A 13923-nucleotide genomic window follows, 5' to 3' on the forward strand; every position below is an offset into this window, starting at 1 on the left:
ATAAAGTACTCAGGAGGACACAGAAAATATTGCAGTCACTGTTGTAATGCAAAACTTTCCACTCCCACGATTGGAATGACTCCTTACCCTCTCCCTTAAAACCCATATCCTTCTGTTTTTCCCTCTCCTTCCCTCTTTCCTGATGAAGCAACCTTGGGTTGCGAAAGCTTGAAATTTGTATGTGTGTTTGTGTGTTTTTTATTGGGTCTATCTACCAGCACTTTCTCGTTTGGTAAGTCACAGTATCCTTGTTTTTTATAAATATTTTTCCCACGTGGAATGTTTCCCTCTATTATATTCATATCATTAATTATTTTCTTAGATTTACACGTAAGATTTTCAAATGGAAAAGTCCATCCTTGGAACTGTCAAAAATTTTATTACAGCATTAATTAACATGAAATAATCCTGTGTAGTGACATGAGGCTGAGAAAATGGACCCAATGCTGGTCTTTGCTGAGCCAGCATTCCACAATGGCACTCTTTGTGCATCACTGGCCACCTAGGGGTCAATGCCTAGATGATTACTGTAACAAATCCTAGTTTTCATTATGCCAGGTATAGATTTGGTTGTGGTACTTGGGAAGGGCCCGATGGGTGAAACAATTATGCTGGTTGTAGTCGAATAGTTTAACTGACCAGGTCATGTGGCCTCTTGCACTAAATCACACAATGTAGGCTGCTGCGTATTCCAGCAAAGGGCACATTATGCTAGGCAGTGCAGGGAGAATATTTGACTGAGACGAGGAAGGCAGAATGTACCAGGGAAATTTAGCCAAATGAAGATAGTAGGTAAATGATGATATGGTTTGTTTTGAATAGAGTTATTATGTGACTTAGAAATTTGAGTTGTCCAAGGGTCTATGCCAGTAGATATGTGGTTTGATATCCACAAATACCTGAGTCATGTGTAGAAATTTTCTCTCCTTTCTCTTTTTGTGCTGTGCTCCTTCTGCTCATTCTATTTCCTGGTACAGCACTGACAAAGTAAAACATAGATCAGTGTCACAACAGTATCTTATGATTTGGGTCTTTTGTCTTTACACTATGCAGGATGGGTCATTAGGTGTGACATCATCATTTTACTGTTCCTCTTCCTTTGGAGTTCAGTGGCATGAAAGCAGAAAATCAACCCAAGATAATTGCCTGAAATAATGTATGGCATAATGGTAGAACATACCAGGTACCAGGGATTTACGACAGAGAGAGGATTATGGAGTATTACGAAGCTGTATTAAAGGCACAGGTTGTAGCTAGCAGAGCATATGTGGTTAAGTAAATATGTCAGTAGTATTGCAGAGCTCAGGAAGCATGATACACTGGATACAGTGAGGGGTCTCTCAGGGATGAGAAATGAAGTTTAGTATTTAAATGCTAGTTCTCCAGACATTATGATCAGAAATGTGACTGTAATGACTTTATTATGGATTTCTTTTTGTAAATAGTTCATGCTAAGCTCTTCAGTCCAAATTTGTGTGCTTATTTTTATGATGCAGTGATAAGGAGTAATAGGCCATTAGAATACTGTGTCACATGAAGGGTTGAGTAAGCAGGTTGAAGATGTGGTATGTTGTTATGGCTAAGTGCAGAGTCAAGGATGATAATGTTGTGACAGTGCCACGACATTTAACAGTGCCGCCACGACAGTACGCGCAAACGGCAATAGAGGTGCTCCGCAACTCGACTGAGCGCGGGAGCGCCACCTAGCTACGAACGGTGCCGGCCGCATGTCACGGCACGGCAGTCGAATAAGAGATACTGAGTTGTTATCATGTAACGAGCTATTGTTTCAAAGTGAGTGTGTGTGAATGTCCACGCAATTATTGGTGATTAAAGGTTATAACACTTTTTGGTGACGAGGTCGAATATTTTCACTGCATTGTGGATTTGTGTGTTGGTGACGGGGCAGACATGGAACAGCTTATGCAAGCGCTCATTGACCAACAAACACAGCTGACGGGTGCTATTCAGGCACAACAAACACAGCTGACGGCTGCTATTCAGGCATTGTCGACGTCGCTTACTCATCGTCTGTCTTCCTCTTCTCCGCCTCCATTCCCTCCTTACGACGAGGCCGCTGAAGATTGGGAGGATTATGAGAAGCGTTCGTGGCAACACTTCTTGGCTTTTGGCATTGTCGACACTCCTATGTGTAAGTCGTTATTTCTATCTTGGATTTCCCCACGGATCTATCAACTGATATCTCAGTTAGCCCCTCTGCAGGAACCTGCCTCTCTGTCCTTCCAAGAAATATGTGACTTATTGTCTAACTATTACTGAAAAAACACCCACGTTGTTGCCACCTGCGTGGCGTTCTACCGGTGTCGTGAACAGCCCCATCAATCTTACCGGGCTTGGGCGGCGGAACTACACGGTCTGAGTAGGAAATGTCAGTTTGTCATGGACACTCATCATGACTCTTATGCTGATTCAATGGTTAGGGATGCTATTCTACGGCTTGCTCCTGATAAAGAAGTTCGGCAATGTGCCCTACAACTGCCAAACCCATCATTGTCGGAAGTTCTAAGCATCGCTCAATCCTTTGAAGTGTCTCACGCTGCTGGCGTGCAAATAGACACGTGGTGTGATGTCAACTTTTGACATGGGCAATTTGCCTGTTTCACAGGAGAACGAAGATGTGGCGGCGGTTCACTGGCGCAAACAACGTCGCGTTGGGCCGCAATGCTCGCAGCGAAAACAGCAACCACAGAAGCAGGTTCGTTCCGCACTTCCTTCTTGTCCACATTGTTTCGTACAGCATGACAGGGCCACGTGTCCAAAACGTTGGGCCACGTGTAATTCATGTAGGAAAAAAGGCCACATTGCTTCTGTGTGTCAGTCCCCTAAATTTCCTGTCGACGAGGACGAGGCATCGGACATGGATGTTAACTGTGTGCTTCCTCAAACAAATAAGCTGTTTGTTACTGTTCGTGTTCTGGATTAAAGACATTCGCATGCAAGTGGACACTGGCTCTGCAGTAACTCTCATTAATTCTCGCACGTATTTGGAGTTGGGCTTCCCTCCCTTGTCTCAAGTTACGCGAAATCTGAGAACTTACAATTAACAAAAAATTCCTATCATTGGCCAGTTTGATGCTTCCACTGCCTACAAGTCTGTTGTTAGGCCCCTCACGTTTTATGTGGTGGATCATGCGGGCACTGAAAACCTGTTCGGTTATGATGCTTTCCAGTTGTTCGGGTTCTCCATTGATGATGATGATGTGCACCTCATTTCTGAGGATATTCCATATCAACAGCTGGATGGATTGTGTTCTGAATTTTTGTCCATGTTCTCTGCTGGTCTGGGTCGTGCCAAGGATTTTGAAGCCCACATTACTCTTAAACCTACAGCTCGCCCTAAGTTTTTCCAGGCACACCCTATTTCGGTGGCGTTGTGTGCACCTGTCAAGGCTGAGATAGACAGGTTAACAGCTTCAGGGATTCTCCTTCCTGTTACCTCCAGCGAATGGGCATCGCCAATCTTGGTGGTTTCTAAACCAACCGGGAGTCTGTGATTGTGTGGTGATTTTAAAGCCACTGTCAACACTCAGAGCCTCATTGACACTTATCCTCTTCCCCGTCCTGAGGAGTTATTTACCAAGCTCGCTGGGGGCCAGTTCTTTTCCAAATTTGACTTATCGGAGGCGTACCATCAGTTGCCGTTGGATGCTTCTTCCAAGGAATTTCTCATCATCAACACTCCTTGTGGGTTGTATCAGCACCAGCGGTTACCATTTGGCGTCGCTAGCACGCCGACCATTTTTCAGCGGTTTTTGGAACAACTCACGGCTTCCGTTCCCGGCTGCATAAACTATCTGGATGACATTGTTGTCACAGGGGCCTCCACTGAGGAGCACCTTCACAATTTGCATTCACTGTTTCGGGTTTTGCATTCGGCTGGGTTGAGGTGCAATCTGGACAAGTCACAGTTCTTCCAACCCTCCATTGTGTATCTTGGTTTCCACTTGTCCCGTGAGGGTATACGTCCTCTACGTCAGCACGTTGCAGCCATTAACGCTCTACCCCGGCCATCTATGGTCAAAGAACTTCAGGCGTTTCTAGGCAAGACTGCTTATTATCACAAATTCATTCCATCCGTGGTGGCGGCAGCTCATCCTCTGCATCAACTGTTACGCAAAAACGTCTCTTTCTGTTGGTCCGACGAGTGTGAGCAGGCTTTTGTCCACCTGAAGGCTTATTTGCAGTTGGTGCCTTGTCCTGCCACATTCTGTCCGGGTCAGCACTTGGTTCTGGCAACTGACACGTCACAGTATGGCCTAGGGGCTGTTCTCGCCCATAGGTATGAGGATGGGTTGGAACGACCCATCGTCTATGCTTCCAAGACCCTCAACGATGCGCAACGGCGTTACTCTCAAATCAAAAAGGAGGCGCTCGCTATCATTTATGCTCTAAAAAAGTTTAGCATTTTTTTGTATGGTTCTAAGTTTCACCTCATCACCGACCACAAGCCGCTGGTCTCTCTGTTCAGCCCATCGATGTCGCTTCCGGATAAGGCAGCTCACCGCCTGCAGTGTTGGGCCTTATACTTGTCTCATTTTCACTATGAGATTCACTATCACCCAATGGCCCAGCATGCCATTGCTGACGCATTGTCGCGATTGCCGATGGGCCCCGGCCCGGTTTTCGATCGTGATGAACTACTCTGTTTCCACATTGATGAGGAAGAACGTTGTGCGGTCGAGGGTTTTCCACTTACAGGTTTACAGGTCATGTCGACTACTGTGTGGGACCCAGTCCTGCATCAGGTGATCGGTTTTGTTCAACGGGGTTGGCCGGACAGGACCAAGGGCCGGGCGTCGGATCCCCTTTGCAACTACCATGCCTTGCGCCTTCGTCTGTCTGTTCGTGATGGTGTTGTTCTTCTGGCCACGGATGGCGCATCTCCACAGGTCGTGGTGCCAGCCTCTCTTCGCAAAGATGTTCTCAAACTGTTGCATGAAGGCCATTTGGGTATTTCTCGGACTAAGTCCCTGGCCCTCAGGCACGTTTATTGGCCCGGTATTGATTCGGACATCGCCCACATGGTTGCTGCATGTGATCAGTGTGCTCAACAACTGGCTGCACCTCGTACTATGCCCTCTCCATGGCCTGATCTGGCGCAGCCATGGGAACAGATGCAAGCTGACTTTGCCGGCCTCTTCCTCGGTACTTATTGGCTACTGTTGATTGACGCCTTCTCGAAGTTTCCGTTTGTTGTTCGATGTCCGTCACCCACCACTGCGGCGATGACGCTGGCTTTGTTCAAAATCTTTGCGCTAGAAGGTCTTCCATCCACGATTGTCACGGTCAATGGCCCTCAGTTCTCTTCACAGGACTTCCATGATTTTTGTACTGGGCAAGGGATTCATCATGTTACAGCACCACCCTTCCATCCGCAATCAAATGGGGAGGTCGAGCGCCTTGCCCGCACTTTCAAAAGCCAGATGAAAAAATTCCTTAGTGATTTTTCCACAGATGACACTCTGCTGCAATTTAAGAGTTCTTATCGCTTCATGCCTCTGGGTGATCGCAGCCCTGCTGAACTCTTGCATGGCTGCCAACCGCGCTCTCTACTGCACCTGCTTCACCCTGTCAGGCCTTGTGCTGTGTCCCCAAGTGCAGGAAAATACTTGGTGGGCGCCGACATGTGGGCACGAGGGTATGGATCTCGCCCTAAATGGATTCCAGGGGTGGTCAAGGCTCTTTGCGGCCGCCGGCTTTGTGAAATACGTACGGACGACGGCATGGTTGTTCGCCATTACGACCACATGCACCCATGAGTGGTGGCCACACCGGTGCCACCGTCCCTTCCTTCACCTCCACCAGCCCGAGAAGCCAGTCCTGTTGCTGCTGCCGATCTACCGTATGTGTTGATGCAGCCGACGTCGCTACCACTTCCGCGTATGCCGGAACCGGCCCCAGTCGCGCCGCCGCCTTCTCCGGGACCCATCTTGCTGGAGCACACCCCCAGGTCCACGACACCTATGGATGCTGCTCCAGAGTTGTCACCCATCATCTCGTCCAGGAGGCACGTTCCACGCACGAGCTTCCGTCCTGGACATTTTCGACCATACTCTCGTGTCTCTCTGCGGGATCTTCTCAGGGCCTCACAAGAGGCCATGTATGTCTCCGCACTGTCCATGTCACCAAGGAAGTGAGTGTTTTTTTTTTTCAAGGGGGGGAAAAGTGTTGTGACAGTGCCACAACATTTAACAGTGCCACCACGACAGTACACGCAAACGGCGATAGAGGTGCTCCGCAATTCGGCTGAGCGCGGGAGCGCCACCTAGCTACGAACGGCGCCGGCCGCATGCCATGGCACGGCAGTTGAATAAGAGATACTGAGTTGTTATCATGTAACAAGCTATTGTTTCTAAGTGAGTGTGTGTGAATATCCATGCAATTATTGGCGATTAAAGGTTATAACAGATAATACGTGGAAAATGGTATGTATGAAGGTTTGTAATATTAGCAGGAGAACTATTATAGGATGCTTCCAAGAATTCCATACTCATATACCTAAGAGATGATTTTGACACAGTTGCAGACATAAAATGAAAGGGAGTTATGGATCCCTGTGTGAGATAGCTTGGTGGGTTCTACAGGAAGCAGTGAGTGAACCTTGAGAGGGAACTTCTCAGGACTAGTGTTAGTTTTCTGGGACAGCCAGTGATGAGGTACCATGTAAACTGTAGAGAGATTTCAAACGTGTTTGGGTATCTAACTTAGCTGTTTAAGTGTCACAGATGGATTGATATAGTTGTGGAGAACCAAAGACTAATGAAATAACTGTGCAATGAATTGTAAATAATTAGTTTCAACTGCAGAAACAGGAGAAATTCTCTGAGCTGAATTCTTCAAAAAGTCGAATACTATATTTTAACTACATGAGCTATGGCAAATGTGCTTGGTGCTGTAAAGCAGCTGTTTACGACAATATAATGACTCAGTCTTGCACCATGGTCTTCACTGGATGTTGCTGTCTGCCTTCTGGCCAGTTACCATAACCAAAGACACTTTGGCATGCAGTATACATGACTTCTGCAGCCACAACATAGAACAAACCCATTTTAGTGTGAAGAAATACTAGCTGTCCAGCCAGCCAGCAGTGAGTCATCAAGCAGTCAGCTGTTACAGTTGTGGCCATTGCCATAAGATTGCCACCATTTGGCTAGTGTCCTGATAGAATTGCCTGTCGAGGGCATCCAGCCACCATCTAATGGGCTGAGTGTCAAACTGTGTGCCTCCTAGCCACCAAGCCCCTGAGGCACTCACCAGCACCAGTCACCACCAGCCAGCCGCTGGTCCATTGTTCACTCCTTGGACGTTTAAGCCTGTCACTTACCATAGACAGGCAGGACTCAGCATCCTACACTCAGCAGACCTTGAGAGCCTACTGCATCAGCCATGTCACTGACCAGCCATGGCTAGAACTGTTGACAACACAGGGTCAAGACATACCTGGGCCATGCTAAGCATAGCAGTGGCCAGAGCTCACTACAATGATTTGTTGCCAGGGTTCATGGATCAAGGCCTGATTTCCATCACTGCCTGATGTAGGCCTGATTTGTACTAAGAACTACTTGGTGCAGTAAAGGATGAATCAGCTTCCAAGTGGCTTCTGACTCAGCCAAACTCACTATCCTCCACTAGACAATACTCACACCTTCTAAACTTGTAAAAAGTAAAGTGTGTGTTCATGAAATAGCCATGGAAATTGTTCTTGTGGTTCCAATAATGATTTACTGAAATCCAAAAAATTCAAAAACAAAATTGTAGATTTACTAAAGCCTTTCAACATAAAATCAACTGTAATTGGAACAAGTTAAAAACAGTAACTTCCTCATTTGCCCTTTACTAGATTTTACAAATACATGAAAATATGACTATAACATGCAATTAGAAAATCAGACTGCAGTTGTAAGATTTGAAGGACGTAAAGAGAGGCTTGTAGTTGAGAAGGGAGTGAGACAAGATTGTAGCCTATCCCCAATTTATTTAATCTGCATTTTCACCATAATGTGAAGGAAATCAAGGGGACATTTGGAAAGAGAATTAAAACTCAGGGAGCAGAAATTAAGAATTGGTGATGATATTGTGAACCTGTCTGAGACGAAAAAGGACTTGAAAGAGCAGCTGAATAGAATAAATAGTGCTATGTATGAAGTCATGAATATCAGGCAGCATATGTCTCCAGTGGAGGCAGCCCCATGTCATATCAGGCAAAGTACACACCTGGAATTTTGGAATTTATTGCTCACTGGCATTGAGTGTGCAGTGGTTGACATTTTTGACATGGTACATTATTGTGTGACCCACAAGTAAATGTGATGAGCATGTGCCTAGAAAGATGGAGATTCATTCAGACAGGTTAAGCTGCTGTTTTTCTCATCCTGCCCTTGCTTAGTTGGAGTGATTGAACTGTTTTAGTTCACTTCAAACATATGTAACTTGTTTGTTAGATGAACTGGCCATTAGTAACCAGATTACATGCTGCAGGGAATGAAGTTTTCATTGCATCTTAATGAGTGCAGCAATTAAGAATCAGTTATTGTTTATACTGATGTCAGGCAGCAGTAGCCAACCGAGACAGATGCAGCAACAGATAAGTAAATCGCTTTTGTGTTATTTACGAGTTCCTAACCAGGAGCGAATTTTATTGTATCATCTGTGTGCTTTAATAGTTCAGTTTCTTGAGTTTTTGCATGTAAATTTAACATCTAATAGCCACAGTTCTCGCGTTTTCATTTGCGTCAGAAAGTAAACCAATTTTGTGACATATTAAAAATTCCTAATCAGAGTCAAATTATTCAGTTTCACTTGAGTGTTTCGGTAGTTAGGTTTTTGAATATCTGTGTATTACTAGACACAGTTCATGTGTTTTGATCAGGGTCTACAGTAGAGTTGTGCAGCACATGCCGATAGTCCATTTATCTGAATAGTTTAGTTTTCCACGGTCTTTAGTGTGGACAGGGACTGCGATTATTGTGTGTGGATGCAAGCTGAGTTGGTGACACTTCACTCTCAGCTTCAGCCTGTGATGGCTTCGATTACACAGCTTGAGGCTGCAGTGGATGGGCACCACTGTTGTGGGCCGGCCGTGGGGATCCAACGGACGTCCAGCACGTCAGAGTCCTTCAATCAGTCCTCACTGGTGGCAAACCCAGTTGCTGCTCACACTGAGGCTGACCCCTCACCTGTGGTCAAGTGAGAGGTCACCCCAGGGTGAAGTAGGCAGCGAAAGACTTCCCAGGTTGCCGCATGTAAGGCCTCCCCAGTTTGTTTGACGAACAGGTTCCAGATGCTGTCTGTAGGTGACACTTTCGCTGAGCCGGATGCCATAGCCTGTCCTGTTTCAGAGGAACCACTCAGCCTGCAAGATCCAGGCAACCACAGAGGGTGGGATTATTGGTAGTTGGGAGCTTCAACATTAGGCATGTTATGGGGCCCCTTAGGGACTTGGCTGACAAGAAGGGTAAGAAAACTAATGTGCACTCTGTGTGCATACCGGGTGGAGTCATTCCAGATGTGGAAACGGTCCTCCCGGATGCCATGAAGAGCACAGGGTGCAGCCAACTGCCGGTGGTTGCTCACGTCGGTACCAATGATGTGTGTCACTTTGGATCAGAAGGGATTCTCTCTGGTTTCAAGTAGCTAACAGAAGTGGTAAGGGCTGCCAGTTTTGCTTGCAAGATGAAAGCAGAGATGACCATTTGCAGCATAGTCAACAGGACCAGTTGCGGACCTCTGGTACAGAGCCAAGTGGAGGCTCTGAATAAGAGGCTCAGATGGTTCTGCAACCGTGTACGCTGCTGATTCCTCAACTTGCACCAAAGGGTGGTTGGGTTTTGGGTTCCGCTGAATAGGTTAGGTGTCCACTATATGCAGGAGGCGGCTACATGGGTAGCAGGGGCTGTGTGGCGTGGACTGGGTGGTTTTTTAGGTTAGAGGGTCTCAGGAAAACACAAGGAAGGCTGAACACAGGAAGAACGTAGATACAGGAACCATTGGAAAAACAATTATAAATTGTCATAGCTGTGTTGGGAAAGTACCAGAGCTCCAAGCGCTAATAGAAAGCACTGATGCTCAAATCGTTATAGGCACTGAAAGCTGGCTAAAGCTGGATATAAGCTCAGCTGAAATTTTTGCAAAGAACCTAACGGTGCTCCGAAAAGAACACGGTTGGCAGTGGCATGTTTGTTGCTGGCAGAAGTAGTTTAATTTGTCACGAAATTGAAGTATATACTTCCTGTGAGTTAGCATCGGCAGAGGTCATTGTTGGCAACCAGAATAAAATAGTAATTGGATCCTTTTACCGACCTGCCAGTTCAGATGATACAGTTGCTGAGAGGTTTAAAGAAAACTTGAATTTGATTTCAAACACGTACCCAGCTCATACAATAATAGTTGGTCGTGACTTTAATTTACCCTTGAATGTTGGCGAAAAAACATGTTTAATTCTGGAGGTATGCATAAAATATCATCTGAAATTGTGCTAAAGGCATTCTCTGAAAATTATTTCGAGCAGTTAGTTCATGAGCCCACCCGAATAGTAAAGGGTTGTGAAAACACACTTGACCTCTTAGCAACAATAATCCTGAATTAATAATGAGCATCAAAACTGATATAGGGATTAGTGAACACAGGGTTGTCGTAGTGAGACTGAATATTGTAATCCCCAAATCCTCGAAAAATAAGCGAAAAATATACCTATTCAAAAAAGCAGATAACAATTCACTTGATTCCTCCCTGAGAGACAATCTCCACTCATTCCAAATTAATAACATAAGTGTAGACCAGATGTGGCTTAAATTCAAAGAAATAGTATCAGCAGCAATTGAGAGATTTATGCCAAATAAACCAACAAATGACGGAGCTGGTCCTCATTGGTACACAAAACGGGTTAGAACACTGTTGCAGAAACAATGAAACAAACATGACAAATTTAAACAGACACAAAATCACCAAGATTGGCGATGCTTTACAGAAGCTTGAAATTTAGCGTGGAGTTCAGTTGCGAGATGCCTACAACAGTTTCCACAACGAAACTTTGTCTCGAAACCTGGCAGAAAATCCAGAGATTCTGGTCATATGTGAAATATGTTAGTGGCAAGAAACAATCAATGCCTTCTCTGCATGATAACAATGGAGATACTATTGAAGACAGTGCTGCCAAAGCAGAGTTACTAAACACAGCCTTCCAAAATGCCTTTACAAAAGAAGACAAAGTAAATATTCCAGAATTCAAATCTAGAACAGCTGCCAACATGAGTAACATAGAAGTAAATATGCTCAGAGTAGTGAAGCAACTCAAATCACTTAATAAAAGCAAGTCTTCTGGTCCAGAACATACTTAACAATCATATACAACCATTCGCTCAGTGAAAGATCCTTACCCAAAGACTGGAAAGTTGCACAGGTCACACCAATATTCAAGAAAGGTAGTAGGAGTAATCCACTAAATAACAGGCCCATATTATTAACATCGATATGCAGCAGGATTTTAGAACATATATTGTGTTCGAACATAATGAATTACCTTGAAGAAAATGGTCTATTGACACACAGTCAACATGGGTTTAGAAAACATGGTTCCTGTGAAACACGACTACCTCTCTATTCAAATGAAGTGTTCAGTGCTATTGACAAGGGATTTCAGATCGATTCCATATTCCTGGATTTCTGGAAGGCTTTCGAGACTGTATCACACAAGCGGCTCGTAGTGAAATTGCGTGCTTCTGGAATATCGTCTCAGTTATGTGACTGCATTTCCGGTTTCCTGTCAGAGAGGTCACAGTTCGTAGTAATTGACAGAAAGTCATCGAGTAAAACAGAAGTGATTTTAGGCTTTCTCCCAGGTAGTGTTATAGGCCCTTTGCTGTTCCTTATCTATATGAACGATTCTGGAGCCAATCTGAGCAGCCATCTTCGGTTGTTTTTAGATGACGCTGTCATTTATCGACTAATAAAGACATCAGAAGAGCAAAACAAACTTCAAAACAATTTAGAAAACACATCTGAATGGTGCAAAAAGTGGCAGTTGACCCTAAATAATGTGAAGTGTTAGGTCATCCACATGAGTGCTAAAAGGAACTCGTTAAACTTCAGTTACACGATAAATCAGTCTAATCTAAAAGCTGTAAATTCAACTAAATACCTAGGTATTACAATTACAAACAACTTAAATTGGAAAGAACACTTAGAAAATGTTGTGGGAAGGCTAACCAAAGGCTGCGTTTTATTGGCAGGACACTTAGAAAATGTAACAGACCTACTAAGGAGACTACCTACACTACACTTGTCTGTCCTCTTTTAGGATACTGCTGTGCGATGTGGGATCCTTACCAGATAGGACTGATGGAGTACATCAAAAAAGTTCAAAGAAAGGCAGCACATTCTGTATTATCGCGAAATATGGGAGAGGGTGTCACAGAAATGATATAGGATTTGTGCTGGAAATCATTAGAAGGAAGACGTTTTTCGTTGTGATGGAATCTTCTCACGAAATTCCAATCACCAACTTTCTCCTCCAAATGTGAAAAATTTTTGTTGACACTGACCTACATAGGGAAGAATGATCACCACAACAAAATAAGAGAAATCAGAGCTCGTACAGAATGATATAGGTGTTCATTCTTTCCACGCGCTATACAAGATTGGAATAATAGAGAATTGTGAAGGTGGTTTGATGAACCCTCTGCCAGGCACTTAAATGTGATTTGCAGAGTATCCATGTAGATTTAGATGTAGGTGGTTATGTTCAGAGTGGCCAGTGGGCACCAAATCAAACTTGTTACAAACTGTTATAAACCTTCTGGCTGTAGTAGAGGCTACTGAAATATTTAAGCTGTTAGCAACACATGTTGTGGTGTCTTGTGTCTACCAATGAACTGTTTCAGGTAAACCTTTGAATAATGGTTAATTTTGATGTAAACTATATGTGCTGATGGGAATTGGTTGTCCAATTAAGATGATAATGTGATCAGTCTGTGCATGTAACAGAACAAGGTGGATGTTGTGTAGCAGCCAGGTTTGAGCAAGACTGACTGGAATCAAAAACCTGGAACTATCACAATTCATTTTCAAAGGGAAGTTTAAATGTTTGATTTTTGAGACTGTATTTTATTATTGGCAGCTTATGTAATCTTTCTGAAGTTGTTATTTAAATTCTGGTTTTACTGCCATTAAGATCTGCTATTTAACTGCTTTTCAATTCTTAAGATGTTGAGTTAAATTGCTTGTGACCCTTGTTTTTACAGTTGTTGCTGGATTTGATCTTGTTTCTTTTTACAAGATATTTTACAGCATACCAGTTAACATTTAAGCTGTTAGTTACTTGAGCTCAATTTAAATTTAAAGCTGCAATTTTTTTGGTGAGACTTTCCAAGGGATGATATGTTCTTTATTGTGATTTGTTATGCATTTGAAAGGTTTTTTAAACAAATGTAAAATTTTTTGCAGTTTGGAACTCTATCAATTGGTCTTATCTCCCAAACTACTGGCCAGTACCACCACAGAACGAATGATTGTTGGACAGTAAACACCAAGTGTCAAGTGACACTCACAGAAAGAGCAAGACTTATAAACAGTTAGATAAAGCAGTCAAAACTTGAACTTCTATAGATTAGCTAGTTCACTGTCAACATACTAGATTAGATTAGTGTTAGGACATAGCTACAGTGCCACACACAAATCAGCACTCAAAAGTTGAGTATTTCATTCTGTATAAACGATTTTAATAAATCATTATTGCTAGTTTCATTTTCCATTGAACATATATTTTTTTCAGATATTGTGTCCTGTGAGTACATCTGTTGCTAGTGTTCAAAGCATCTAGCTTGTACAGCTACAAATAATGTGTAGGAGGGGGTTGCTTCCTACTACCTTGGACATTGGGCACTGGTCATCAGAGTTTGTTTGCTG

The 13923-nt window shown here is 43.9% G+C and overlaps 1 protein-coding gene across 1 annotated transcript in view; it reads right to left on the reverse strand.

Moving 5' to 3' along the window:
• Positions 1–13923, reverse strand: part of LOC126480871 (gamma-1-syntrophin) — a 796968-nt gene that overhangs the window by 22825 nt on the left and 760220 nt on the right. The window lies entirely within an intron of this gene.

Source organism: Schistocerca serialis, chromosome 1, assembly GCF_023864345.2.
Source record: "Schistocerca serialis cubense isolate TAMUIC-IGC-003099 chromosome 1, iqSchSeri2.2, whole genome shotgun sequence".
Lineage (NCBI taxonomy): Eukaryota > Metazoa > Arthropoda > Insecta > Orthoptera > Acrididae > Schistocerca > Schistocerca serialis.